Source organism: Bombina bombina, chromosome 3, assembly GCF_027579735.1.
Source record: "Bombina bombina isolate aBomBom1 chromosome 3, aBomBom1.pri, whole genome shotgun sequence".
NCBI classification, from domain to species: domain Eukaryota; kingdom Metazoa; phylum Chordata; class Amphibia; order Anura; family Bombinatoridae; genus Bombina; species Bombina bombina.
The window spans coordinates 107,764,405-107,781,339 of record NC_069501.1 but is presented as its reverse complement, the minus strand read 5'-3'; the positions used below and the strand labels follow the sequence as shown (position 1 = coordinate 107,781,339).

The following is a 16,935-nucleotide window of genomic DNA, read 5'->3' as shown; positions in this document are numbered from 1 at the left end:
AAGATTGAGCCTAACATTAGGTGAAGCGTTCAGGATTTATTTATTTAAATGTAAAAATATTTTTTCAGCTTTTGATATTGTACTGGTGGGGGGAGGGGTCAAAGCGGGAACCTCACTGAGACACTGACAGGCAGTTAGCGCGGGAGGAAGTAGTTGCTTTTCCCCACGCCCGTACAGGACTGACGTCTCTGACCGAGTCATTTTGTCTGACAGAGACAATCAGTGTGAGGAGGCGCGTTTCTGGCAGCTGCAGACAGTCACTGTCAGAGTGAGCTTATTAGCGCTCCAGCGGTCCGGACAGGCTGACTGACACTGACAGCTTCATCCTCATTCCTAAAAACAGTGCTGCCTGTGCACCTGCTCCTTTTATCCCCACATTCAAAGATCCAGCTTGAAACGTTATTTCAGGTAAAACTGAATCTTTGTAGAAATAATATGTGGGTTGTGGCTTATATTTCTATTAGTGAGGAGCATATGTTTGTGTTGAGGGATTCAGGTGTTATTCTATCAGTGCCGATTAGCAGAAAAACAGTACACCTCTTATACAAGTGGTGTGTCTCTCTCTGTGCACCTGGAAAAAACAATAATCCTTAATGAAAGGGATTTAAAGATGCTCTGTATTCACTTATTGGTAATTAATATGCACATACATGGGTTCTCAGAGAAAAAAAAGTATGTAATGGGAGGAAACAAAAAAATAAAATGCCCTTAAAAATGTGTTCAGTGGCATAATATGCAGCATGATAAATTTGCTTTTTGTACACATTGTTTTTTCTTTCATGTAATTAGCAAGAGTCCATGAGCTAGTGACGTATGGGATATACATTCCTACCAGGAGGGGCAAAGTTTCCCAAACCTCAAAATGCCTACAAATACACCCCTCACTACACCCACAAATCAGTTTTACAAACTTTGCCTCCCATGGAGGTGGTGAAGTAAGTTTGTGCTAGATTCTTCGTTGATATGCGCTTTGCAGCAGGCTGGAGCCCGGTTTTCCTCTCAGTGTGCAGTGAATGTCAGAGGGATGTGAAGAGAGTATTGCCTATTTGAATTAAATGATCTCCTTCTACGGGGTCTATTTCATAGGTTATCGGTTGTAGAGATTCATCTCTTACCTCCCTTTTCAGATCGACAATATACTCTTATATATACCATTACCTCTACTGATTCTCGTTTCAGTACTGGTTTGGCTTTCTACTACATGTAGATGAGTGTCTTGGGGTAAGTAAGTCTTATTTTTGTATATTTGTAAGCTATGGTTGGGCACTTTTATATAAAGTTCTAAATATATGTGTTTAAACATTTATTTGCCTTGATTCAGGATGTTCAAGATTCCTTATTTCAGACAGTCAGTTTCATTATTTGGGATAATGCATTTGAATAATCAATTTTTCTTACCTTTAAAATTTGACTTTTTCTCCTGTGGGCTGTTAGGCTCGCGGGGACTGAAAATGCTTCATTTTATTGCGTCATTCTTGGCGCAGACTTTTTTGCCGCAAAAATTTTTATTTGTTCCGGCGTCATACTTGTCGCCGGAAGTTGCGTCATTTTTTTGACGTTTTTGCGCCAAAAATATCGGCGTTACCGGATGTGGCGTCATTTTTGGCGCTTAAAACATTTAGGCGCCAAATAATGTGGGCGTCTTTTTTGGCGCTAAAAAATATGGGCGTCATTATTGTCTCCACATTATTTAAGTCTCATTATTTATTTGCTTCTGGTTGCTAGAAGCTTGTTCATTGGCATTTTTTTTCCCATTCCTGAAACTGTCTTTTAAGGAATTTGATCAATTTTGCTTTATATGTTGTTTTTTCTATTACATATTGCAAGATGTCTCAGATTGACCCTGAATCAGAAGATACTTCTGGAAAATTGCTGCCTGATGCTGGATCTACCAAAGTTAAGTGTATTTGTTGTAAACTTCTGGTATCTGTTCCTCCGGCTGTTGTTTGTAATGAATGTCATGACAAACTTATTAATGCAGATAATATTTCCTTTAGTAATGTTCCATTACCTGTTGCTGTTCCATCAACATCTAATATTCAGGGTGTTCCTGTTAACATAAGAGATTTTGTTTCTAAATCTATTAAGAAGGCTATGTCTGTTATTCCTCCTTCTAGTAAACGTAAAAGGTCTTTTAAAACTTCTCATTTTTCAGATGAATTTTTAAATGAACATCATCATTCTGATTCTGATAATGATTCCTCTGGTTCAGAGGATTCTGTTTCAGAGGTTGATACTGATAAATTTTCATATTTATTTAAAATAGAATTTATTCGTTCTTTGCTTAAAGAAGTATTAATTGCATTAGAAATAGAGGAATCTGGTCCTCTTGATACTAAATCTAAACGTTTGAATACGTTTTTTAAACCTCCTGTAGTTATTCCAGAGGTTTTTCCCGTCCCTGATGCTATTTCTGAAGTAATTTCTAGGGAATGGAATAATTTGGGTAATTCATTTACTCCTTCTAAACAGTTTAAGCAATTATATCCTGTGCCATCTGACAGATTAGAGTTTTGGGACAAAATCCCTAAGGTTGATGGGGCTATCTCTACTCTTGCTAAACGTACTACTATTCCTACGGCAGATAGTACTTCCTTTAAGGATCCTTTAGATAGGAAAATTGAGTCCTTTCTAAGAAAAGCTTACTTATGTTCAGGTATTCTTCTTAGACCTGCTATATCTTTGGCGGATGTTGCTGCAGCCTCATCTTTCTGGTTGGAAGCTTTAGCACAACAAGTAACAGATCATAATACTCATAGCATTGTTAATCTTCTTCAACATGCTAATAACTTTATTTGTGATGCCATCTTTGATATCATTAGGGTTGATGTCAGGTATATGTCTTTAGCTATTTTAGCTAGAAGAGCTTTATGGCTTAAAACTTGGAATGCTGATATGTCTTCTAAGTCAACTTTGCTTTCCCTTTCTTTCCAGGGTAATAAATTATTTGGTTCACAGTTGGATTCTATTATTTCAACTGTTACTGGGGGGAAAGGAACTTTTTACCACAGGATAAAAAATCTAAAGGTAAATTTAGGTCTGCTAATCGTTTTCGTTCCTTTCGTCACAATAAGGAACAAAAGCCTGATCCTTCCCCTACAGGAGCGGTATCAGTTTGGAAACCATCTCCAGTCTGGAATAAATACAAGCCTTTTAGAAAGCCAAAGCCAGCTCCCAAGTCCACATGAAGGTGCGGCCCTCATTCCAGCCCAGCTGGTAGGGGGCAGATTACGATTTTTCAAAGAAATTTGGATCAATTCGATTCACAATCTTTGGATCCAGAACATTGTTTCACAAGGGTACAGAATAGGCTTCAAGATAAGGCCTCCTGCAAAAAGATTTTTTTCCGTGTCCCAATAAATCCAGTGAAGGCTCAAGCATTTCTGAAATGTGTTTCAGATCTCGAGTTGGCTGGAGTAATTATGCCAGTTCCAGTTCTGGAACAGGGGCTGGGGTTTTACTCAAATCTCTTCATTGTACCAAAGAAGGAGAATTCCTTCAGGCCAGTTCTGGTTTTAAAAATATTGAATCGTTATGTATGGATACCAACATTCAAAATGGTAACTATAAGGACTATTCTGCCTTTTGTTCAGCAAGGGCATTATATGTCCACAATAGATTTACAAGATGCATATCTGCATATTCCGATTCATCCAGATCACTATCAGTTTCTGAGATTCTCTTTCCTAGACAAGCATTACCAGTTTGTGGCTCTGCCGTTTGGCTTAGCAACAGCTCCAAGGATTTTTACAAAGGTTCTCGGTGCCCTTCTATCTGTAATCAGAGAACAGGGTATTGTGGTATTTCCTTATTTGGACGATATCTTGGTACTTGCTCAGTCTTCACATTTAGCAGAATCTTATACAAATCGACTTGTATCGTTTCTTCAAGAACATGGTTGGAGGATCAATTTACCAAAGAGTTCGTTGATTCCTCAGACAAGGGTAACCTTTTTAGGTTTCCAGATAGATTCAGTGTCCATGACTCTGTCTCTGACGGACAAGAGACGTCTGAAATTGGTTTCAGCTTGTCGAAACCTTCAGTCTCAATCATTCCCTTCGGTAGCCTTATGCATGGAAATTCTAGGTCTTATGACTGCTGCATCAGACGCGATCCCCTTTGCTGGTTTTCACATGCGACCTCTTCAGCTCTGTATACTGAACCAGTGGTGCAGGGATTATACAAAGATATCTCAATTAATATCTTTAAAACCGATTGTACGACATTCTCTGACGTGGTGGACAGACCACCATCGTTTAGTTCAGGGGGCTTCTTTTGTTCTTCCGACCTGGACTGTGATCTCAACAGATGCAAGTCTGACAGGTTGGGGAGCTGTTTGGGGGTCTCTGATAGCACAAGGGGTTTGGGAATCTCAGGAGGCGAGATTACCAATCAACATTTTGGAACTCCGTGCAATTTTCAGAGCTCTTCAGTCGTGGCCTCTTCTAAAGAGAGAGTCGTTCATTTGTTTTCAGACGGACAATGTCACAACCGTGGCATATGTCAATCATCAAGGAGGGACTCACAGTCCTCTGGCTATGAAAGAAGTATCTCGAATACTGGTATGGGCGGAATCCAGCTCCTGTCTAATTTCTGCGGTTCATATCCCAGGTATAGACAATTGGGAAGCGGATTATCTCAGTCGCCAAACGTTACATCTGGGCGAATGGTCTCTTCACCCAGAGGTATTTCTTCAGATTGTTCAAATGTGGGGACTTCCAGAAATAGATCTGATGGCTTCTCATCTAAACAAGAAGCTTCCCAGGTATCTGTCCAGATCCAGGGATCCTCAGGCGGAAGCAGTGGATACATTGTCACTTCCTTGGAAGTATCATCCTGCCTATATCTTTCCGCCTCTAGTTCTTCTTCCAAGAGTGATTTCCAAGATTCTAAAGGAGCGTTCGTTTGTTCTGCTGGTGGCTCCAGCATGGCCTCACAGGTTTTGGTATGCGGATCTTGTCCGGATGGCTACTTGCCAACCGTGGACTCTTCCGTTAAGACCAGACCTTCTTTCGCAAGGTCCTTTTTTCCATCAGGATCTCAAATCCTTAAATTTGAAGGTATGGAGATTGAACGCTTGATTCTCAGTCATAGAGGTTTCTCTGACTCCGTAATTAATACTGTGTTACAGGCTCGTAAATCTGTATCTCTGAAGATATATTATCGAGTCTGGAAGACTTACATTTCTTGGTGTTCTTCTCATCATTTTTCTTGGCATTCTTTTAGAATTCCTAGAATTTTACAGTTTCTTCAGGATGGTTTGGATAAAGGTTTGTCTGCAAGTTCCTTGAAGGGACAAATCTCTGCTCTTTCTGTTCTTTTTCACAGAAAGATTGCTAGTCTTCCTGATATTCATTGTTTTGTACAGGCTTTGGTTCGTATAAAACCTGTTATTAAGTCAATTTCTCCTCCTTGGAGTTTGAATTTGGTTCTGGGGGCTCTTCAAGCTCCTCCGTTTGAACCTATGCATTCGCTGGATATTAAATTACTTTCTTGGAAAGTTTTGTTTCTTTTGGCCATCTCTTCTGCTAGAAGAGTTTCTGAATTATCTGCTCTTTCTTGTGAGTCTCCTTTTCTGATTTTTCATCAGGATAAGGCGGTGTTGCGAACTTCATTTAAATTTTTACCTAAGGTTGTGAATTCTAACAACATTAGTAGAGAAATTGTGGTTCCTTCATTGTGTCCTAATCCTAAGAATTCTAAGGAAAGATCGTTGCATTCTTTGGATGTAGTTAGAGCTTTGAAATATTATGTTGAAGCTACTAAGATTTCCGAAAGACTTCTAGTCTATTTGTTATCTTTTCTGGTTCTAGGAAAGGTCAGAAGGCTTCTGCCATTTCTTTGGCATCTTGGTTAAAATCTTTAATTCATCATGCTTATGTTGAGTCGGGTAGAACTCCGCCTCAAAGGATTACAGCTCATTCGACTAGGTCAGTCTCTACTTCCTGGGCATTTAAGAATGAAGCTTCGGTTGATCAGATTTGCAAAGCAGCAACTTGGTCTTCTTTGCATACTTATACTAAATTCTACCATTTTGATGTGTTTTTTTCTTCTGAAGCAGTTTTTGGTAGAAAAGTACTTCAGGCAGCTGTTTCAGTTTGATTCTTCTGCTTATAATTTCAGTTTTTTTCATTATAAGATTTAAACTTTGTTTTGGGTGTGGATTATTTTTCAGCGGAATTGGCTGTCTTTATTTTATCCCTCCCTCTCTAGTGACTCTTGCGTGGAAGATCCACATCTTGGGTATTCATTATCCCATACGTCACTAGCTCATGGACTCTTGCTAATTACATGAAAGAAAACATAATTTATGTAAGAACTTACCTGATAAATTCATTTCTTTCATATTAGCAAGAGTCCATGAGGCCCACCCTTTTTTGTGGTGGTTATGATTTTTTGTATAAAGCACAATTATTCCAATTCCTTATTTTTTATGCTTTCGCACTTTTTTCTTATCACCCCACTTCTTGGCTATTCGTTAAACTGATTTGTGGGTGTGGTGAGGGGTGTATTTGTAGGCATTTTGAGGTTTGGGAAACTTTGCCCCTCCTGGTAGGAATGTATATCCCATACGTCACTAGCTCATGGACTCTTGCTAATATGAAAGAAATTAATTTATCAGGTAAGTTCTTACATAAATTATGTTTTTTTTTCTTTCTAAAGTCTCATTAATATAAAAAAGTTAATAAAGTGAGTGCTTTTTAATATACAGAGTACCAAATTCCAGTGGGAGGCATATGTCCCCTTCCCATCCAGATGCCCATGTGCACATATACATAAAAAAATAAGCATTAAGCCAAAGAGCATATGTCTGCATGGGAATTGTATAGATTAATATTGACTCATATTTGATAAAATAGGGTATGCAGTCCTCAGGAACTCCAGATATTAGCTGTATCTCTATTTGAGAATAGATGAGTTGGTTTAGTCATTTTCATAGGCCTAGATTTAGAGTTGGGCGGTAGCCGTCAAAACCAGCGTTAGAGGCTCCTAACGCTGGTTTTTACCGCCCTCTGGTATTTGGAGTCAGTCATTAAAGGGTCTAACGCTCACTTTTCAGCCGCGACTTTTCCATACCGCAGATCCCCCTACGCCATTTGCGTATCCTATCTTTTCAATGGGATCTTTCTAACTCCGGTATTTAGAGTCGTGGCTGAAGTGAGCGTTGGAAATCTAATGACAAAACTCCAGCCGCAGAAAAAAAGTCAGTAGTTAAGAGCTTTCTGGGCTAACGCCGGTTTATAAAGCTCTTAACTACTGTGCTCTAAAGTACACTAACACCCATAAACTACCTATGTACCCCTAAACCGAGGTCCTCCCACATCGCCGCCACTCAATTAAATTTTTTTAACCCCTAATCTGCCGACCGCCACCTACTTTATACTTATGTACCCCTAATCTGCTGCCCCTAACACCGCCGACCCCTATATTATATTTATTAACCCCTAATATGCCCCCCTCAACGTCGCCTCCACCTGCCTACACTTATTAACCCCTAATCTGCCGAGCGGACCGCACCGCTACTATAATAAAGTTATTAACCCCTAATCCGCCTCACTCCCGCCTCAATAACCCTATAATAAATAGTATTAACCCCTAATCTGCCCTCCCTAACATCGCCGACACCTAACTTCAATTATTAACCCCTAATCTGCCGACCTAATCTCGCCGCTACTGTAATAAATGTATTAACCCCTAAAGCTAAGTCTAACCCCAACACTAACACCCCCCTAAGTTAAATATAATTTAAATCTAACAAAATAAATTAACTCTTATTAAATAAATTATTCCTATTTAAAGCTAAATACTTACCTGTAAAATAAACCCTAATATAGCTACAATATAAATTATAATTATATTATAGCTATTTTAGGATTTATATTTATTTTACAGGTAACTTTGTATTTATTTTAACCAGGTACAATAGCTATTAAATAGTTAAGAACTATTTAATAGCTAAAATAGTTAAAATAATTACAAATTTACCTGTAAAATAAATCCTAACCTAAGTTACAATTAAACCTAACACTACACTATCAATAAATAAATTAAATAAAATACCTACAATTACCTACAATTAAACCTAACACTACACTATCAATAAATTAGTTAAATAAAATACCTACAATTATCTACAATTAAACCTAACACTACACTATCAATAAATGAATTAAATACAATATCTACAAATAACTACAATTAAATAAACTAAAGTACAAAAAATAAAAAAGAACTAAGTTACAAAAAATAAAAAAATATTTACAAACATTGGAAAAATATTACAACAATTTTAAACTAATTACACCTACTCTAAGCCCCCTAATAAAATAACAAAGACCCCCAAAATAAAAAAATGCCCTACCCTATTCTAAATTACAAAAGTTCAAAGCTCTTTTACCTTACCAGCCCTGAACAGGGCCCTTTGCGGGGCATTCCCCAAGAAATTCAGCTCTTTTGCCTGTAAAAAAACACATACAATTCCCCCCCCCAACATTACAACCCACATACCCCTAATCTAACCCAAACCCCCCTTAAATAAACCTAACACTAAGCCCCTGAAGATCTTCCTACCTTATCTTCACCTCACCGGGTATCACCGATCGGTCCTGGCTCCAAAATCTTCATCCAACCCAAGCGGGGGCTGGCGATCCATAATCCTGCGGCTGAAGAGGTCCAGAAGAGGCTCCAAAGTCTTCATCCTATCCGGGAAGAAGAGGCGATCCAGACCGGCAACCATCTTGATCCAAGCAGCATCTTCTATCTTCATCCGATGAGGAACGGCTCCATCGTGAAGACCTCCAGCGCGGACCAATCTTCTTCCGACGACGTCCAACTGAAGAATGACGGTTCCTTTAAGGGACGTCATCCAAGATGGCGTCCCTCGAATTCCGATTGGCTGATAGGATTCTATCAGCCAATCGGAATTAATGTAGGAAAATTCTGATTGGCTGATGGAATCAGCCAATCAGAATCAAGTTCAATCCGATTGGCTGATCCGATCAGCCAATCAGATTGAGCTTGCATTCTATTGGCTGATCGGAACAGCCAATAGAATGCGAGCTCAATCTGATTGGCTGATTGAATCAGCCAATCGGATTGAACTTGATTCTGATTGGCTGATTCCATCTTGGATGACGTCCCTTAAAGGAACCGTCATTCGTCGGGAAGTCGTCGGTGAAGATGGATGTTCCGCGTCGGCGGGATGAACATGGATCCGGAAGAAAGAAGATTGAAGATGCCGTTGATAGAAGACTTCAGCCGGATCATGGACCTCTTCAGCTCCCGCTTGGATGAAGACTTCAGCCGGATCATGGACATCTTCAGCCCCCCGCTTGGGCTTGGATCAAGACATCGGAGGAGCTCTTCTGGATCGATCTGTGAACCTGGTATGGTGAAGATAAGGTAGGAAGATCTTCAGGGGCTTAGTGTTAGGTTTATTTAAGGGGGGTTTGGGTTAGATTAGGGGTATGTGGGTGGTGGGTTGTAATGTTGGGGGGGGGTATTGTATGTGTTTTTTTTACAGGCAAAAGAGCTGAATTCTTTGGGGCATGCCCCGCAAAGGGCCTTGTTCAGGGCTGGTAAGGTAAAAGAGCTTTGAACTTTTGTAATTTAGAATAGGGTAGGGCATTTTTTTATTTTGGGGGTCTTTGTTATTTTATTAGGGGGCTTAGAGTAGGTGTAATTAGTTTAAAATTGTTGTAATATTTTTCTGATGTTTGTAAATATTTTTTTATTTTTTGTAACTTAGTTCTTTTTTATTTTTTGTACTTTAGTTAGTTTATTTCATTGTATTTATTTGTAGATATTGTATTTAATTAATGTATTGATAGTGTAGTGTTAGGTTTAATTGTAGGTAATTATAGGTATTTTATTTAATTTATTTATTGATAGTGTAGTGTTAGGTTTAATTGTAACTTAGGTTAGGATTTATTTTACAGGTAATTTTGTAATTATTTTAACTATTTTAGCTATTAAATAGTTCTTAACTATTTAATAGCTATTGTACCTGGTTAAAATAAATACAAAGTTACCTGTAAAATAAATATAAATCCTAAAATAGCTATAATATAATTATGATTTATATTGTAGCTATATTAGGATTTATTTTACAGGTAAGTATTTAGCTTTAAATAGGAATAAGTTATTTAATAAGAGTTAATTAATTTCGTTAGATTTAAATTATATTTAACTTAGGGGGGTGTTAGTGTTAGGGTTAGACTTAGCTTTAGGGGTTAATACATTTATTAGAATAGCGGTGAGCTCCAGTCGGCAGATTAGGGGTTAATGTTTGAAGTTAGGTGTCGCCGATGTTAGGGAGGGCAGATTAGGGGTTAATACTATTTATTATAGGGTTATTGAGGCGGGAGTGAGGCGGATTAGGGGTTAATAATTGTAGGCAGGTGGAGGCGACGTTGTGGGGGGCAGATTAGGGGTTAATAAATATAATATAGGGGTCGGCTGTGTTAGGGGCAGCAGGTTAGGGGTACATAGGGATAATGTAAGTAGCAGCGGTTTACGGAGCGGCAGATTAGGGGTTAAAAAAAATATGCAGGGGTCAGCAATAGCGGGGGCGGCAGAATAGGGATTAATAAGTGTAAGATTAGGGGTGTTTAGACTCGGGGTTCATGTTAGGGTGTTAGGTGCAGACGTAGGAAGTGTTTCCCCATAGCAAACAATGGGGCTGCGTTAGGAGCTGAACGCAGCTTTTTTGCAGGTGTTAGTTTTTTTTTTTAGCTCAAACAGCCCCATTGTTTTCTATCGTGCACGAGCACGTTTTTGATGCTGGCCACGTCCGTAAGCACCGCTGGTATCGAGAGTTGAAGTTGCGTTAAATATGCTCTACGCTCCTTTTTTGGAGCCTAACGCAGCCATTCTGTGAACTCTCAATACCAGCGGTATTTAAAAGGTGCGGCCAGAAAAAAGCATGCGTAGCTAACGCACCCCTTTGGCCGCAGAACTCTAAATCTAGGCGATAGGTTCTACAGTGAGATTCCAACATTGTGTCCTGTTTGTAGCCATCAAAGACTTTATTTAGTATACCACTACTATAAATGCTTCATGAGATTTATTACATACAAGACAAACTCACGGTGCACCAATAGTGCTCTGTTATTTGCTGTGACTGTGTATATGGTGTGTGTGTGTATTGTGTGTGTGTGTATATGGTGTGTGTGTGTGTGTGTGTGTATGTATATGGTGTGTGTATATGGTGTGTCTGTGTGTGGGTATATGGTGTGTGTATGTGTATATGGTGTGTGTGTCTGTGTGCGTATATATGGTGTGTGTGTGTATATGGTGTGTGTGCGTATATATGGTGTGTGTATGTATATGGTGTGTGTATATATGGTGTGTGTGTCTGTCTATATGTATATGGTGTGTATGTATATGGTGTGTGTATATATGGTGTGTGTGTGTATATATGTATATATATATATATATATATATGTATATATATATATATATATATATATATATATATATAAATAAATATATATACAAAGTAGAAGAATATTGCACTCCAAGCTAAAAGTTAATCCAATGCCCTGGGTGCAGCAAAACCGGCAAATAAACATAGAAAAAAAGCGCACTCCAAGGGATCCTTATTCTGGAACTTTTAATAGTGAACGTTTTCAGACGCATAACGTCCGTCCTCAGACCAAAAAGTGTTACACATTACTTACCCCAGCACCCCTTAAATACAGCAAACCACTAATGTGAACTGGCCGGGCATCCACGCTCTCCCGGGTAGCTCCGCCCCCAAGCAGGTGACGTCATCATCACGGGCAACGTGAGTCCGGTCAGCCAAAAACATAAACAAGTGCACCCTATAAAATAACATAACAGATAATCATATATTGGGCAAAAAGTTGAAAAACATTCAAAAAAATATTCAAGACAGAGGAGTATGGATTGTTTGTATAAGGTGTCTAATGTGTCGCAACGGGTTGCCATAGCAACCATCATCAACAAAGCTTGTGAAACATGTGACACTAGACAAGCCAATCATAAGCAAATAAGGCAATCGCAACTATTACACAGTCCAGAACAAAACTAAACAGCCGTTTGAAGGAAACACGATTCATTACTGGAGTCTCACATAACTAGCCCCAAGGTGCATAAGCAACTTTTTGGAGTGTAAAGTAAAATAACGGACAAGCGCTATTAATCATGTGACCCTCCAGAAACCAATCACGAAAGCCCACAGTGCTGGATAATAAACAACAGTAGTCATGGCAACCTAACCAAACAAAAGCTGCAATCGTATTAGATAAACATCCTAACAATACCATCATAAATAAATTGGTCAATATATATAGAGACAGGCAGGTAGCTGCAAAAACTAGCGTGTTTCTAAATCATCGCAGGTGTGCATGTCGTAGCGCTAAATTTAAGCGTTATATTAAAAACACTGATGGTGTGTAAAGACGTGCACATCTGGTGGTATAGAACCAGTACAATTAAGTAGGTAAGAACAGTTGTAAGCTCTGGAACATGGTAATCATGATGTGATTGAACACATATAGTTATCAAAGAAACATGGATATGCCTAAAATAGGAAAACAATTGCACAAACAATATGGGGTAACATATCGATCTAATATTATAGAGCATATGACTATATTATAGAAAGACTGGATGCATATATAATGATCGCCATTAATGGATCAGGACTCTCATTATGTTTGGATCAATGGACTCTCATAGTCCAAAATGTATATATACATATATCCCTATCAGGGCAATTGCACCCTAGATAAAGTGGATGAAATGATTCTTAAGATCAGACAGCCTGATAAACTACTACAGAAAAGCCTGCCAGTCAAATGGGTGTTCAAGCCTTTAGGCACTAGTGTCTGTAAATGGAATGTCCATCTGGCCTCCTTTTGCAGTAGTATCCTGTCGCGGTCCCCACCCCTGGACAGAGGGGGCACATGATCAATTATTGTGTATTTTAAATCCGACACTCTGTGTTGGAATTGCTGGAAATGTCTGGCAACGGGTTGTTCTGCACTGCCCTGCTTTAGTGCCACTTTAATTGCAGAGCGATGGTTCGCCATCCGGGTACGTAAATCGTCAACAGTCTTCCCAACATAGTATAAGCCACATGGGCAGTGGAGTAAGTAGACTGTGTGTAGTCGTACACATAAGCCTATACTTGTGTTTGAACATTTTCCTCTTATAGGGATGTGTGAACGAAGAGCCAGTAATTAGCCCTCCACAGGTTGTGTAGCCCAGGCATCGGTAGACACCAGGTTTATTAGTGTCAAGCCATGTACTCTTCTTATACACTTGTTGGGGATCAGTCTGGACTAAGTGGTCCCTCAGGGATCTTGCCCTTCTATAGCCCATTCTTGGTGGTGATGAATTTAGGAGGGGCATCATATTATCGCTACTAATGATGTCCCAATGTTTTCTGATAGCTGAAGCCATACCATTCTTGTCACCCGTATAGGTCGTGACAAACGTCATTCTATTCTCTTCTTTTCTTGGTGTTCTTTGAGTGTCATTCAATACCATTTCACACTGATTGCGGAGTAATTTTACCGGATATTGGTTGGGCTTCAAAACGGGTTTGCATTTCTAATAATTGAACCAGCTTGTTATCCTCTTCCGAATTAATCCTGGTCACTATCTGCAGCTGTGACTTCGGTAATGCCTTTTTCAGAGCTGGCGGGTGACAACTTGTAAAGTGTAACAAGGCATTACGGTCCGTCTCCTTGCGGAACAGAGTTGATTGGAGCTTGTTGTCCCCCTTGTACAGCCGTACATCCAAGAAGTCGATTTGCTGTTGATCAAATAGCATCTTGAATTGTAGCGCTTCGTTAGCGGAATTGAGTTGGTTGAACCAGTGTTCCAGTTGTTCAGCACTTCCACTCCAAATCAGGAAGAGGTCATCTATATAACGCCTGAAGACCTTGATGTGTTCATTTCTGAACAAATCCGTTTCAAATTCTTCAAAGATGGCCATGTAGAGTTTCGCGTATGATGGGGCCACTTTGGACCCCATCACCGTTCCCATTAATTGAAGGTAGAACTTGCTTTCGAACCTAAAGTAGTTCTTACTTAGACAGAGGTCTAACAGGTGTAATAGAAGGGTATCTAGCCAACTGCCTGCATGCCCTGCTGGTGCGGAATGACAGTATATAATGATGTTACATCCAGGGTAACAAGTAAATCTGTTGGCAGAATATTATCCATATTCTTTAATAGAGATAAAAGGGAGGCTGAATCTTTCAGATATGATGGCATATTGGTGACCATGGGCTGTAAGAAATAATCCACAAACGTGGCCATAGGTTGTAGGAGTGAACCTATTGCCGACACAATAGGCCTCCCAGGCGGTTTTTCCAACCGTTTGTGTATCTTTGGAAGGGTATAGAGCACAGGAATCCTTGGATGTTCAACCGTAAGGTATGCCACAGTAGTTTTGTCCAATAGATTCTGTGCAGAAACCATATGTAGATATTCATCAATTTGTTTTTTGAAAAGCATAGTAGGATCCTGTGATAAATCTTTATAGGTGTTTCCATCCTCCAATTGTGATAGAATTTCTTCTCTGTACTCTCCATAGTTTTGTAGAACAATTGCTCCACCCTTATCCGCTTTGCGGATGATTAAATTTTTGTCAGCAGTAAGGGACCTTAGCGCAGCCCATTCCAGCCTGGAGAAATTATTAAATGTATCTCGTTGATATTCATTAACCGACTGTTCCATTTCTTTCATACTCAATCTCATATAGGTATTAATGCTTGAGTTTGTAGACTGAGGAGTATATTTGGACTTACTCCTGAAGAGGGTACGATCTTCACGGTTATTACAGAATTTTTCTTTTAAAAGTAATTGTCTCTGAAATTTTTTCGAGTCAATATATAGATCAAATGGGTCTGTTCTAGTGGTAGGAATGAAAGTGAGACCTTTGTTTAAAACTTTTATCTCCAGGGTAGTCAAATTATGGTCATTAAGATTGACTACAATATTTTCTTTCGCTATCTTGTTGGCATCAGTGGAGGTTTTCTCCTTGTATCCGCCTCTCCAGATTTTTGTTCTTTTCCTGCCAAGTTTTTTGACCTGGCGATTACACCACTGGCTTGCTCCAATTGCCCACTGGTACTTGCTGTTGCCTCACCCTCTGAACCTGATCCAGAGCCTGAGCTCTCCACCGTTGTCAGGTCTCTGGGTTTTTGAGAACGTTGGCGTCTTTCTCTGTATTGACGTTGTATCTGTCGTTCCTGTATTGGTAGAAGCCACAGAAATACACGTTTGTCATGATAATCATTTGTGACTGCATCCAATTTTTTATTTTTAAACTCAATCAGATCTCCCTCGTATTTCTTTATCTGATTATCTAGTTTCTGTAGCCAGTCTTCAGTATTATCAATAGATAATGCTCCTCGTATGTAGCTATCTCTGTTTTTATTAGTGTTAGCAATCTTCCCACCTCCTGGATAACTAGGAGGATTAGATCCAAAGAACATTTGTTTTCGATTTTGCACCACTTGTCACAGAAAGTAGGATTGTTTCTACCAATTGTAGGTACATTTTTTACTCTGAAGCCTCTTGGTATGTATGGTGTGTGTGTGTATTTGTATATAGTGTGTGTGTGTATGGTGTGTACACAGGCTGTACATGAACCTGTCCTCATGCACACCGAGTAAGGGCAACAAACTTAGCAACACCAGATTCTTAAAGACACTGCAGAAAAATTTTCACTAAAAAAATCTCATCGCAGAAAATGAAAAAAAGTTCTGTCTCTCTATCTAAATGTGTGATGGGGGATTTTATGCAAAGTTAGCTGGTTGTTAGGTTAAGGGGTTAATAGGTTAATTTAGTTTATGGCGATGTGGGGGGCTGGCGGTTCAGGGGTTAATAGGTTTGCTAAGTGGTAGTGATGTGGGAGGCCAGGGGTTTAGGGGTTAATATATTTATGAAGTTGCGGTGGGCTCCGGGAGCGGGGAATAGGGGTTAATAACTTTATTAGAGTTGCGGTGGGCTCCGGGAGCGGCGGTTTAGGGGTTAATTAATTTATTTAGTTCCGGTGGGCTCCGGGAGCAGCGGGATAGGGGTGAATTACTTTATTAGAGTTGCTGTGTTCTCCGGGAGTGGCGGGATAGGGGTTAATAACTTTATTTAGGTTGCGGTGGGCTCCGGGAGCGGCGGAATAGGGGTTAAACTTTTTAGTATAGTGGCAGTGTTTAGTGACAGGGTATAAATAAAGTTGGGAAAAAGCCGAATAGCAGCGAGAACGATGACTGTTAGTTAACAGTCCGCTGCTCATCGCCCCGTACTTGGTGCGCAGCTTTTTGACAGCTTTTTTTTATAAATATGGAGAGCGTATTCAGGTCCGCGGCCGCGATGTTAGGCGATGTCAGGCGAGCGTATTGGTGTCGGCGAATGCAGCACAGTTGGCAGCTTGATAAGTAGGCCTCTATATGTGAGGGATCAGAAAAGTAAATAAGCAATAACAATAATAAAAATAATGGAACTGCCACAAAAAGACAAATGGGTGCTAGTTTGAAAGCAACCCAGTTCTATGGTGATTCAAAGGCTAGTGGGTAAACTCCCTACCAGATGTGTACAAGACCGGCCCTGACACCTAATACATGTCGCACTGCCTTGCTAACCCTCTGGCCGCTTCCAAGCTTTTGATCAGCTTCTTGATCTTCCATATCTTCATGTTCCTATCTGCAGCACTTGGGTCATCCTCCATCTTCTTTCCTCCTGCTCTCTACATCCGCGCTGTGCAGACAAACGGTTAGTCAGGCGATACCAGCTGCAACTCGCACTATTAGATGTAGATTCCCTCCAAGCAAGCAGCGTCCTTTACCTGTGCCCTATCGCCGGCTTCTCTACCGCTCCCTCTGTGTCGGATCTCAATGGAGGCGGCTCAGGCTCCCAGCTGTGACGTAGAAGCCGGCTTCTATTCTCTTCAGTCAC

General features: G+C 39.9%; 1 protein-coding gene across 1 annotated transcript in view; it reads left to right on the top strand.

The window, feature by feature from the left end:
• The window catches only part of CLIC6 (chloride intracellular channel 6), a 349,353-nt gene that overhangs the window by 56,471 nt on the left and 275,947 nt on the right, over positions 1–16,935 (top strand). The window lies entirely within an intron of this gene.